Here is a 13,704-nt window from a genome sequence, read left to right as displayed (position 1 = left end):
TAGTAGTTACTTTACTCATTGTTGTGATAACATACTTGACTAAAGCAACTAAATGGAGAAAAGGTTTATTTTGATTCTCAGTTTTAAGGGGAGAAGGCACATTGTGTTATGGTAAGCATGACAATGGGAGCGTGGAGGTGCTAAGAAGAACTTGAGACCTATTCCCCATCCTCCAGTGACCCATTTCCTTAAGTTAGACTCCACCTTGCAAAGATCCCACAGCCTCTCAAAACAGCACCAGCAGTTGGGGCTCAAGTGCGGAAAGACTTGAGCCTGTGGTAGACATTTCACATTCAAATTATAATCCTCACTGGCTCTGTAGTGTTGAGATATCATTGACGACTTAATAGGAGAAAATGGTATTCTTATTTTTTGTTTCTATTTCTTTGATTCCTTACTGTGCAAAACATTTTTCTGCAAATTTATTTTTGCTATGTATTTTTTTCATGCTAATTGTTAATACATTCACAAGATACTTAGGAAACTCTTTAAACTGTTAAAACTGTTATATTTATTGAGGGAAGTACAGAGCAGGGGAAAGGCACCCACATGGCTAATGATCCCACATGGAGGGCCTGGAAAAAACTGTGGAGCAAAAAGAAAGTTCAAGGAGCTCCTGCCTTGTGGGGAGCTAGAAAGGGTAAAGGAACCCTTGTGAAGAGTAAGGACTCTCCCAGCTGGGCCTGGGCCCGGGCCTGGGCTGAGCCAGCCTAGGCCCAGCCAAGGGAAAAACCCACCCACAGCTGAAGTTCCCAAGTGGTCAGAGAACCTGCCCTCCCCTTGCAAAGTATTTCTAACCTTATAGTGGTGGGCTGTCTTCCAGCTCTGGTGAACCAGAGGGACAGCTGGTTGGTTAGGGCTAGGGGCTGTCTCAGGAAGAGGTTAGCCCTGACACCAAGTTCTAGTGCCTCAACTTGACCAACCACAATGTTTAAATCCTATGAAAAACCTCCCTCCCAGGAGGGGTCCTGGTTTTTGTGTGGAAAAACAGGTCTAGGGAACTAGGCAAGTGATAAGAAGTGAGATCATCTTGGATTTCTAGCAAGTGCAGACTTTTCTGCCTTTTTCTTTTTTACTTTTAGGGGTCCAGTCACCCTAACTGTGTCCCCTCGTATTCCCTCCCTCATGAAAAGACACTGTAATTGCTGTTAGAGGAAAGGGGCAATGGTGTCAGACCTTGAACAACTACTGGCTGAATTGGGGTGTAGAAATATGGCAGTTAGAGTCTCTCCTAAAGAGGGAAACTATTCTAAAAGAACTCTGAAAGTCTCAGCACACAGCACACTGGTTGCCTTCAGTGTTATCCTTCTTGTGGATTTCTAGGCCTTGGGGAACATTTGAGGGAACCCAGGTAGATGAAGCTGGATTGTCTCAGGACCATCTGAACATGAGCTGCCTGAGATTTCCTCCCAGAACTGTTTATGGAATGGCACAGTAGTGTCTGATATGGTCTGGATCTGTTTGTGGGACTTGTAAAACAGTTGAGGTACTAGGAGAACTATCAGGAATATATACACAACATTTAACCTTGATAATGGTGAATATACTATATTTTGTATAATAGCCTTCCAGAGTATACCTTTTTAAGTTTGTCCTATGAGTAGCCAGGACCAAGGATTGGTACCGTAGAGCCATTGGGTGCTAGTAGGGGCTGTACAATACATTGTTGGCCTCAGGACTTATTTAATGGTGTTCTGGCACGAGCTAGAAGAGATTCACCACCATTCCCAGTATAAGGAAGTCTTTTGAACTAAGTGACTCTTGGTCAGAGTCATCCATATATATTTTAGATTTGAAAATAATCATTTTGATATCTATGGTTGTTTTCCATATTGTAGAATTAGAACTGTTAGAGAGTGGGCCAATATGCCTTCAGGCCTTACTTGTTTCCCCTTTTGGAAAGCTCTTGTTGTGTTACTTAATAGGCCATTCATATAGTATTCAAAGTGTCCCTTTCTATCACTGGTTTTACATTTCTCTCTGAGTGCTTAAGACCATTGAAGACCATTGTTTGAGCATGAGGCTGTACCCTAAAGCAGGGAATATGTCTTAAGAGTTAATTTTGTTATAAGCACTGGACTTGAGATGTCAAAAATGAGATGGTTACTTTACATATAATAGAGCAGAACCTGGTCGTTGTTGAGCCAAAACAGCTAAGCTCTAATACAACTCTTGACAAATGTGTTTTGAAAGAGAAAAACACTGTTTAATAACCTATGTTTTCAGCTTAATCTTCAATAGTAACGGATCTTATGAATGATAAGAATTTTTCTTAACATAAATCAATTTTATGTTTTACTCATGACTTAAAGTTGATAAAGCTTGAGTTGGAGAAATGGCTTAGCGGTTAAGGCATTTGCCTGCAAAGCCTAAGGACTCCAGTTCAATTCCCTAGGACCCACATAAGCCAGATGCACAAGGGGGCACATGCCTAGAGTTTGTTTGCAATGGCTAGAGGCCCTGGCGTGCCCATTCTCTTTCTATCTGTCTCCTTCTCTCAAATAAATAAATTTTTAAAATTGATAAAGCTTAGGCAAGCTATCCCAACATGTTTTACTTAACAGGAGGCTAAAAGTTACAGTGATTGAAATCAAATCACTTAAACCTAAGTGATTAATCCTAGTGATGACCATTTAATAGAATTAGCTTAAATATTGACAAAAGAAGTAAGTGCCCCCCCTCCCCCCAGTATGCAGGGCCTAAGGTGGTGTAAAATTAGATTAAAAGGCATTTTAAACTGGCCTCCTTACTATGGTACAGTGAGGAGCTCTGACACAGTCTAGGACAGTGTTTGGTACTTCTCACTCCTTGTAGTACATGCCAATGTCTGGGCCTTAAGGTCAATGATTGTGACTTAATGATATTTTAAAATCTTAAGCTACTACAGGGACTCTACAGTGTAGCCCTTTAGTCTTATAAACTTAGTTTCATTGCTATGTCACATTTTCTTCTTGCCTCCAGGGGCTAGATTAAATTACTAATTACCTAAACTACTTCATTTTTCTCTACAGAAGGTTTTACTTAATGGGCTGAGGAGTTGGCTCATCTGTAAAGTGCTTGCCTTGCAACTATGGGGACCTGAGTTCAGATACCCAGCATCCCTAAAAAAAAGCCAGGCAAGCAGCACACACTTGTAATGCCAGCACTGGTAAAGTGAAGACAGGTGGATACCTGAGGCTTGCTGTCTGGCTAGTCTAACCAAATTAGTCAACTCCAGATTTAGTGAGAGCCCCTGCCTCAAAAAATAAGGTGGAGAGTGATAGAAGAAAGACATCTGACATTTACGTTTGGCACACACCCCCCCCCACACACACACATATGCTTGTGCGTGTTGTGTTTTACAGTAATATTAAATAGTTGGTAATTACTGTTGTTCCATAAAGACGTCATCAGCTGCTCTTTGGGAGTTAATTTTAAATCCTCAAATAATTACTGAACACTTACATATAAACCATGATATGTATAGAAGATACAAGATGAAATCAGCTGTGGGGTAAAACATGAACCCTCTGAGGTATGAAATATGTGTATGCCATAAAAAGGTAGGAACAGTGGAGAGAGGAGGAAAGTGAATTGATCATAGGGTTAGGATAGTAAATTGCTTCATGGAAACATACATGCTTGGGATGAACTTTGATTTGTACCAATAACACACTTACTTTTTAAAAAAATATGTGTGTCAGTTTTTAAAGCTTGCTCACATCCCACATTTTATCCAAAAACACAACTCCAGGGCAAGGGATATAGCTCAGTTGGTGTGCTCACCTAGTGTTCACAAAGGCCTCAGTAGATGCCCAGCACCACAGAAACCAGATGTAGTGGCACATGTCTGATAATTCCATTATTCCAAAGGTAGATACAGAAGGATCAGGAGTTCGAGGCCATCGTCAGCTACATAATGAGTTTGAGGCTAGCCTGGGCTACATGAAACTGTCTCAAGGAAGGAAAAAAAAAATCAGTGATATAAAATATACCAGGTAGTTATTTCCATTTAACAGAGAAGGAGTAATCAAAACTTAGGATGCAAAGAAAAAAAGCTTTACTATAGTATGCAGAATAATGGGTCCCAGAGTTGTTTCCTTCCTAATCTTCAAAATCCTTGAATATGTTATGCTTTGTAGCATAGGGTTGCTAATAGAATTAAAGTTCCTAAGCAAGTGATTGAAAATAGGGAAAGTGCCCTGGATTATTGAATTGGGCCCAATATAAGGATTTTTTTTAAATTTAGAGACAGAGAGAATGGATGTGCCAGGGCTTTCAGCCACTGCAAATGAACTCCAGACGTGTGTGCCTCCTTGTGCACATGTGCAACTAGCTTATGTGGCACCTGGAGATTCAAACATGAGGTCTTAGGTTTTGCAGACAAGTGCCTTAAGTGCTAAGCCATTTCTCCAGCCCAAGATCTTTAAAATGGTTCCTTAAGAGTGAAAGAAACTGGCATGAGAAGTGAGAGGAGAGACATGAATGACACCAGAAACAAAGTGAGAGTCCTGGGAAGTGAGGAGGACTTAGCCTATTCCTGCTGCTTTAAAGAAAGAGGAAGGAGGCCAGGTGAAATGGCACACACCTTTAATCCTGGAGCTAGGAGGATCACCATGAGTTTGAGGCCAGCCTGAGAATACATAGTGAGTTATAGGTCAGTTTGGGCTAGAGTGAAACCCTGCCTTGGTGAGGGGGGAGGGAAAGCAATGAAAGAAAAAAAAGAGGATGGCCAGGTGTGGTGGCGCACGCCTTTAATCCCAGCACTCGGGAGGCAGAGGTAGGAGGATCGCCGTGAGTTCAAGGCCACCCTGAGACTGCAGAGTTAATTCCAGGTCAGCCTGGACCAGAGTGAGACCCTACCTTGAAAAACCCCCCAAAAAAAGAAAAAAAGAGGATGGATATTGTAACTCAGGTATATCTCTGTTGCAGTCATGTTCACATTGCTGGTAGAAATCACCCAACCAAAAAGGTTTATTTTGGATTACAGGCTCAAGGGGGACGCTCCATGATGGCAGGGAAAATGATGGCATGAGCAGAGGGTGGACATCACCACTGGCCAACATAAGGTGGACAACAGCAGCAGGAGAATGTGCCAAACACTGGCTTAGAGAAATTAGCTATAACACCCATAAGCCCGCCCCCAACAATACACTCCTCTCGGAGGCATTAATTCCCAAATCTCCACCAACTGGGAACCCAGCATTCAGAACACCCAAGTTTATGGGAGACATCTGAATCAAACCACCACAATCTCTAAAAACTGAAAAAAGAAGAAAGCATTCAACTTAGAGCCTCCAGAAATAACTGTAGTACCACACATAACTTGAGTTTAGCTCACTGAAGCCTATTTTGAACTTCTGAACTACAAAACTGTAATGTGTTACATTTAGGATGTTTTAAGCCAATAAATTAGTGATAATTTGTTGTTGCATTTATAGAGAAACTTTGCACTTAGGAAGCATTTAGTGTACGACGACAACGAACATGCCAGTCTTTGATCACTCCATGACGAAGTCCAAACTATCTCAATTCCACTGTCAAGTTTGGAAAGCCATGAAATGTTCTAAAGCAAGAGTGTAAAAAAATTATTTTGATGTTTGCTGATTAGAGGGGAGAGAGATTGGAGGTAGAAAAACTAACTAAAGGTTATTGTTGCTGGGAATACTTTAAAAAACGGAATATATCTCCCATTTAGATCATATATCATTAAAAAATTCACTGACATTGTATGTTTCCCCCTTCTTGTAGCCCATGAAAAATACAGAAATGTCTTCAAAACCACTTTGTGGGGGCTGGGGAGATGGCTAAGTGGTTAAGGTGTTTGCCCACAAAGCCTAAGCACCCAGGTTTGATTCCCCAGTACCCACATAAGCCACATGCACAAGGTGGTGCATACATCTGGAGTTCATTTGCAGTGGCTAGAGGCCCTGGTGTGCCTGTTCTCTCCTTCTCCCTCTCTCTCCCTCTTCCTCCTTTTCTCTCTCTCAAATAAATAATTTTTTTAAAAAAAAGGCAATGAAAAAAGTGTAAGATATATGAATAAGCTATATGGAAACCTACTTCTTTGCTAGCCAATAACACGTTTACAGAGGGAGAGTGGATCCTTTTATTGGCTCATTAGTGTGATCATTGGGTGTCCATGCATTTGCATGACATGTGCCTCCCACAAACTTTGTTACAGTGTTGGCATTACAAATCCCATTAATCTTATTTGATCATTAATTTTTTCAGGATCAAAACTTTGTTTTAAAGACAATTATGTGCTCCTATTTATAACACTTAGGGATAAAGCCATTTACTAAAAACAGAGAAGCTTGTCAAACTGAGTAGTTGCAATCAATAGTATTTCTGGAAAAAAAACTGCAATCTTAAAACAGCCTCAGTATAAAATTTATTTCTATATAATGTTTTGAACAAAAGTTATTTTAATTCATATATGTTTAGTATAGATGATAACAGATTGAAAAGGAGAATAGGAGCTTTATACCTACATATGTATAAACCTGGTAACAAATTATTTCATTAATCTTCATTGTGCTCAGACTTGGTACAGTTTATCATGATGGTGTTAAGTTTTTAATTATGGTTTTAAAATAGCAAAATATATTTTAAAAATAAAATTCAGTTTAAGGATACTGATTTGAATAAATCTTTTTTTTTTTTTTTCGAAGTAGGGTCTCACTCTAGCCCAGGCTGACCTGGGATTCACTATGGAGTCTTGGGGTGGCCTCGAACTCATGGCAGTCTTCCTACCTCTGCCTCCTTAGTGCTGGGATTAAATGCATGTGCCACCACGCCCGGCTTTGAATAAATCTTTTGTTTGAATAATTCAGGTGACAGCACTTTAAAATGTGTTATCTTTGGCTTGCTTTTTAGATTTGAAACATAGCTTCAAATGAGCATAGCTTTCTTTCTTAAAAATATTTTATTTATTTATTTATTTGAGAGAGAGAGAAAGAATTGGTGTGCAGGGCCTCCAGCCGCTGCAAACACAAACTCCAGGCGCATGTGCTACCTTGTGCATCTGGCTTACATGGGTCCTGGGGAATTGAACCTGGGTCCTTTGGCTTTGCAAACAAATACCTTAACTGTTAACCCACCTCTCAAGACCCCCCCCCCAATGGGTTTGAAGGTTTTTCTGTATTTTTCATGAGCCACAAGAAGGGGGTAACATACAGTGTCAGTGAAATCTTTAGTGATTTATGATCTAAGTGGGAGATACATTCAGCATAGCTTTCTTTAACAGTCATTTGATGGGCTGGTGCATAAGTCAGTGATGGAGCACTTGCCTAGCACATATGAGGAAGCCCTGAGTGCAGTCTAGCACCACCAAGAAAGAAGGGAGGGAGGGAGGGAGGGCACTGTGTTATTTGAGCCATTGACTTGTTTTTATAGTACATGTAGTAATGCATGTACTAAGAGTTGAGTCAAATTTTGGCTACAAACTGATTTTATAAATAATGGTTTGAAATATTTTTGACTCATAGCCTGAGTCAAGAATAGGCTTAATTGTTCATAGAGTATTAAGAAGTTATTTTGGGATATTTTAAAATCATTCTTTATGTTGAAAGATACTTTTTCTTTCTGAAAATTCAAGGCTGTATGAGAAATTCTGCATTTGTCACAAGTGATGACTGTAAGAAGTCCTGTACACTGAATCATACACTTTCAGTAACAGTCTCTTAAAAACCTTTAATATAACCACGCCACTTTCATAAGACTCTTAGGATAGAATGAAATAGATCATACTTCCTTTGTTCAGACAGGGAGGCCACTTTTTCTGATTTTAAAATAATTTTAATATATAATTTTAATTGCAGCAATATGTGGTCAGTGTGGAAGTCATGGTTTTATCATTCCAAAATATGCTGAACATAGTAGATATATTAGACATTATTAGACATTATAATACAGAGAGACTAGTAGAGGGGAAAGGCCAAAGCACAAAGCATAAATTGCGCCATATTCCCACCTTCAAAATGATAGCTCTGTTTTGTTGTTTTCTAACACATACAATTTTTAATAAAAATGGAATTGCTCCAAATATTCTACTTAGTAGTTTTTTGTCATACTGTTTGAAAAAATAACAAAAAGATTAAATATGCTTCATTTAAAAGTCTAAAGTTTAGCATCCTTTTAAAATGTCATTTGTAAGCTGGTGTTAGGGCACATGCCCTTAATCCCAGCACTCAGGAGGCAGAGGTAGGAGGATCACCCCATGTGTTTGAGGCCACCCTGGGACTCCATAGTGAGTTCCAGGTCAGCCTGGGCTACAGTGAGACCCTACACCAAAAACAAACAAAAAGAGCATGCACCATAAAATGTCATTTGTAGAAGCTGAGGATGTAGCTCAATTGGTAAAGTGCTTGCCTAGAATTCATAAAGCATGGATTAAATCCCCAACACCCTCCAGCTACACAGCAAACAAATTCCAGATGCATACATCTCTTTGTGCATATGACTTCACATGAGTGCTGCGGAACAGAACCCGGGGCTTTAGGCTTTGCAGCCAAGCACCTTAACCACTGAGCCATCTCTCCAGCCCCTAACACTTTCTGTAAATACTGCCCTGTATCTAAAACTTTTCTAGTCTATACTATGTTTTCATTTTATAGGAGAGAATTTTGAAGCACTGAGAAGATACACAGCTAGAGTAGCAGGTGTAAAACATCCAACCCAGGCTGTGTAAGGTTCTGATCTCAGTTGCTCTGCTTTTCTGCCATCATAGCTTTTTCTGGTAACTGTGGTAAATTTAGAATAATCCTAGCGACTAGTCAACCTAGCTAGTGTTGTCAAATTATTTGTTGCAATACACTTAATAGAATTCAGTTTCTCCGCTGCAAGCATGTGAACACCGAGAGTGAGAGGTAATTTATTACTCTTCCCACCTCCAGCATCCCATGCTGATTTGCTCTGCGGACCCCCCTCCCCCATGCTATTGTGTATGTTAGCTACCACCAGTTTCCCTGGGTTGCCAGGGGGAAGGGGCAATGAGGGCGCACCGGGAGACTTGTTACCCTGCTCTGCTGTGCGACAGGGTGGGTCTCTGTGCCCTGCTCTGTGGTGCGGTTGGGGGAAACAGCAAGGAGCTGTGTAATCTGCTGGATGCGGACCAGGGCGCTCCCCATTCGGGTCGGGAGTCTGCTGATTGGCTGGGCGCAGGCGCACGTGACTGACATGTGGCTGTATTGGCGCAGCCTGCCGGGGTGTCACTGGAGACAGAATGGAGGTGCTGCCGGGCTCGGAAATGGGGTAGGTGCTGGAGCAGCGATGGCCAGGCTTGCTGCAGCGGGAATGGGAGGAGGTGATTTTTCCCAAGGACTGTTTCAAACCTGTGGCCTTTCCTTGGCACGGGGTCCACTGCACATGACAAGCCAAGGAATCAGGGGCGTCGTCCCCCTGCCTCCCCCACCCCCCACTGCAGCGCTGGAGATGGATTTCCTGTGCTTGATCCAGGTTTTTTGACATTAGAGGAAGAAAGGGGGAGGGGCAAAAGTGTTAAGGGTAGAGTGGGGAGAAAGCTGCTTGTGAAGCTAGAAGGGTTTTTTTTTTTGTTTTGTTTTTATAATGCTGTTGACAGTGGAGTGGAATAACAGTATCTAAGGAAACGGGTAGCGGACAACAAAGAATGGAGCATATTCATGGCGAGGAGCAAAGCTCTAGCCCACTGGAAGGTCCTTTTTCTCTCTGGTCACAAGGACATAGGCAGTAGTAGCCAAGAGAGGGCTTACAAAGCTGCTCCTGATGGCCGATGGGGAGTCTAGTGGAAAGGAGCAAGAGGCGCAGGTACTACAGAAACCCTGTGATCTTTTGGTTGACGGTGAAATACTGGTCACTGGTAATGTGTCTGCCTTTGTACAACATCCAAGCGAACTCCCTGAGAAGAGGGTGGCACAGAGATGCCAGTGTCTTTGTTAGTCAAAAATGCAGTGGTGGTGGCTTTTTGCTGATGACTGCAGCAGTGCTTTGCTCTGGTGCTAGGCTGAAAAGACAGCTGCAGGGGCATGAGAACCCTTGCAGCAAATGCTAGAGGCAGAGTCCATTTACGAGAAGCCACAGCATATAATTGCAGCCTTCGAAGAAAAAAAATACACTTTGGTTTTTTAAATTGGGAAAACTGTCAGACTGAATGTTTTAATGGTGGAATGCATCAGATACTGATTTTATACCACAAAAGACATGCTCAGATTATTTGATTTAATGTGAGTCCTATAGGAAATGTTAATAAATTATGTATGTAACTAAATCTTTTCCTTTGTTAGTGTAGCTTTTATTCCATTTATTAAGTCATTCGAGAGCAAATCACTTTAAGATGTAAATTACTGCATGAAAAATCAGAGTAATGGGTCTGATATTTATTAATTTCCTGTTTGTATTTTGTCACTTTTAAATGTCATTCAGCCGGGCGTGGTGGCGCATGCCTTTAATCCCAGCACTCGAGAAGCAGAGGTAGGAGTATTGCTGAGAGTTCGAAGCCACCCTGAGACTACATAGTGAATTCCAGGTCAGCCTAAGCTAGAGTGAGACCCTAACTTGAAAAAACAAAAACAGTAAATGTCATTGAATAAATTCTACAGACAATTATTTTAAAGTACCATGACTTTAAGATATATTTCTGTTTATTGAATATTTATAAGACACACTGTTAATATAAAATATTTTTCATTGCTTTTATTTTTACCTTAACTATCTGAAAAATGTACATCTTCAGGCTTAGGACAGTTTTAAATGCCTTGCTTTTATGAATATGCATGGTGGTCTGTCAGCCACACCTCCTCAGTCCTTGAATAGCCAGGTTTTTAACTCACTATGTAGCCCAGGATGGATTCAAACTTAGAATCCTCCTGCCTTAGCTCCCAACTGCTGGAATTACCATCCAGTGCCCCTTACTCCTGGCTTAATTTTATTCTTTAAATATTTTTAAGAAGGGTCTCTCTCTAGACTAGGCTGACCTAGAACTCACTCTGTAACTCAGGCTGACATCAAACTCAATGGTGATCCTCTTATCTCATATTCCCTAATGCTGAGTTAAAAGCATGTGTCGGGCTGGAGAGATGGCTTAGCGGTTAAGTGCTTGCCTGTGAAGCCTAAGGACCCCGGTTCGAGGCTCGGTTCCCCAGGTCCCACGTTAGCCAGATGCACAAGGGGGCGCACACATCTGGAGTTCATTTGCAGAGGCTGGAAGCCCTGGCGCGCCCATTCTCTCTCTCTCTCTATCTGTCTTTCTCTCTGTGTCTGTCTCTCTCAAATAAATAAATAAATAAATTTAAAAAAAAAATAAAAAAAAATAAAGCATGTGTCACCACATAGGCTATTCCTTAATTTTTTTATGCTTTAAAAATTCTGTGGTCGGGGGCTGGAGAGATGGCTTAGCGGTTAAGCGCTTGCCTGTGAAGCCTAAGGACCCCGGTTCGAGGCTTGGTTCCCCAGGTCCCACGTTAGCCAGATGCACAAGGGGGCGCACGCGTCTGGAGTTCGTTTGCAGAGGCTGGAAGCCCTGGCACGCCCATTCTCTCTCTCTCCCTCTATCTGTCTTTCTCTCTATGTCTGTCGCTCTCAAATAAATAAATAAAAAATAAACAAAAAAAAAAATTCTATGGCCGGGCATGGTAGTGCACACCTTTAATCACAGAACTCAGTAGGCAGAGGTTTCACTGAGTTCAAGGCCACCCTGATACTACATAGTGAATTCTAGGTCATCCTGGGCTAGAAGAGACCCTTCCTTGAAAAACAAAAAAAATCCATGATTGTGGATGTCAAGGTTAATGATACTTAGGATAGCTTTCAAGTCTGCAACTGTACCTAGCATTAAAGATGTCATGTTGAAATTTAGTCACATATTGTTCAGTCCTTTGACTCTAACGTAGTGTAGTTCTTAAGAATTTATAAATTCTTATTTCATATGAATTCTCTCAGTGTATCATTATTTTCATTTCACATGTTTGCAGTATTTGTAATGAGATATGTTGGGATTTTATCCAAGCTTACCTATTATATAAGAATGTAAAGTTTTTGTAAGAAATTGTTATCTAATGTCTCAATATATAACATGCAAAACAATATGTAGCAGAAATGATTTGAAAACAATAAGTCACTGATATATATCATCCAAGTGAACAAGAAATTCCATGCTTATGTGTTTTTAACTACAATATAAGAAGGCTTTATAAGCACTTAGGAGGCTGAGGTGGGAAGATAGCCAAGATTTTGAGGCCAGCCTAGTCTGCAGAGTGAGTTCCAGGTCAGAACTCAGGGTGCTCTTACTACCTCTGCCTCCCTAGTGCTGGGATTAAAGGCATGTGCCACCACACCTGGCTAGTTTTAGGATCTTTAAAGGTTTCTATACTGAAATATCTTCTAATATACAGGAAAGTGGTAGTGCTTTTGAAGCACTTTGCCTTCTCATAAAATCTACTTGAAATCACAGGTAGTTTAAAAAGTAAGTTACTTTTTTTTGGGCGGGGGAGTTATGAGGTAGGGTCTCATTCTAGCCCAAGGTGACCTGGAATTCACTAGGTATGTAGTCTCAGGGTGGTCTCGAACTCACAGTGGTCCACCTACCTCTGCCTCCCAAGTGCTGGGATTAAAGGCATGCACCACCACGCCTGGCTACATACATTACTTTGGAAGTACTAAACATCTTGAATGTACCATGAGAAGATTAAACAAAATGATTTCTAACTCTTTTAGTTCTAACAGTCAAGTCTGTTCTGTTTTGTTTTGTGTGAGGTAGGGTGATAGTGTATCCCAAGCTGACCTGGAATTCACTGTGTACTCTGAGGCTGGCCTCGAATTCACAGTGATCCTCCTGATCTTCTATTTCTACCTCCTGAATGCTGGGATTAAAGGCCTGTGCCACCACACCTGGCTGTTTTGTTTTTTGTTTTGTTTTTTTTTTTCCTTTCCTTAAATCTTTGCAGTAAAAACTTTTACAAAGATTTATCAGTTCTTGTTTTGGTATGGGTAATACAAGGAAAGCGCTCGCGCATGCGCACACGTTTGCTCACTCTTTCTTCATAGACACACACACACCTTCACATGTGTGGTGTGTTTTGTTTTTACAGTGCTAGACATTTGGACCCCTCAGATGTGTTCATGCTACACAAGCCTCTACCACTGAGCCATACCATCTAGCCACAAATGTATGTTTTTTTATTTTTCGAGGTGAGATCTTGCTCTAGCCCAGGCTGACCTGGAATTCATTGTGTAGTCTCAGGATGGCCTCAAACTTGTTGCAGTCCTCCTCCCTCTGCTCCCAAATGCTGGGATTCATTTTTGTGAACTACTTAGCATCATTATTTTAAAGATCATAAGGCTTGAAGAGATAAAATAACACAAAATTTTCCATTGTAACTGTTTTGAAGTGTATAATCTTGTGATGTTAAGTACGCTTATATTTGTTGTAGTCAGCTTCATGTTTCTGGGATGAACTTTCAAACCAGGTACAGTTTATGGGAGGAGTAGGATTTATAGAAGCTTATAGATCCAGAAGAAATGCATAATGACAGAAGACAGAAGAAGCTGGCCCCCTCTTACAGCTGCACACAGAGAAATGCAACCACCACCCACTACAAGCAAGCACACTCTATGAACCCTCGCTCTGACAGCTCTCTGCATACCTTAGGCTGGAATTCTAGATCTGCCCCTCAAACACACTTTAGGGCTGGACTCTAGGATCTACCCATAGTGACACTTCCTCTAGCCAAGTTACAAACTTGGGTA

General features: G+C 41.1%; 1 protein-coding gene and 1 non-coding gene across 8 annotated transcripts in view; both read left to right on the top strand.

The window, feature by feature from the left end:
- The window catches only part of Apc (APC regulator of WNT signaling pathway), a 141,936-nt gene that overhangs the window by 33,266 nt on the left and 94,966 nt on the right, over positions 1-13,704 (top strand). Inside the window, exon 1 of one of the 7 annotated variants that reach the window (XM_045132431.1) lies at positions 9,105-9,234. The exons of 5 other annotated variants lie outside the window; for them this stretch is intronic. The gene's annotated coding sequence lies outside the window, so the exon portion shown is untranslated. Of the gene's footprint in view, positions 1-9,104; positions 9,235-13,704 lie in introns of those variants that run through there. One more of the 7 variants, XM_045132436.1, reaches the window with a different exon arrangement.
- LOC123454417 lies at positions 6,083-6,185 on the top strand. Its single transcript, XR_006633377.1, has one exon. It is a non-coding gene; the product is annotated as a small nucleolar RNA U13 (small nucleolar RNA).

Source organism: Jaculus jaculus, chromosome 13 (assembly GCF_020740685.1).
Source record: "Jaculus jaculus isolate mJacJac1 chromosome 13, mJacJac1.mat.Y.cur, whole genome shotgun sequence".
NCBI classification, from domain to species: Eukaryota; Metazoa; Chordata; class Mammalia; order Rodentia; family Dipodidae; genus Jaculus; species Jaculus jaculus.
This window is presented reverse-complemented; position numbering and strand designations above follow the sequence as displayed.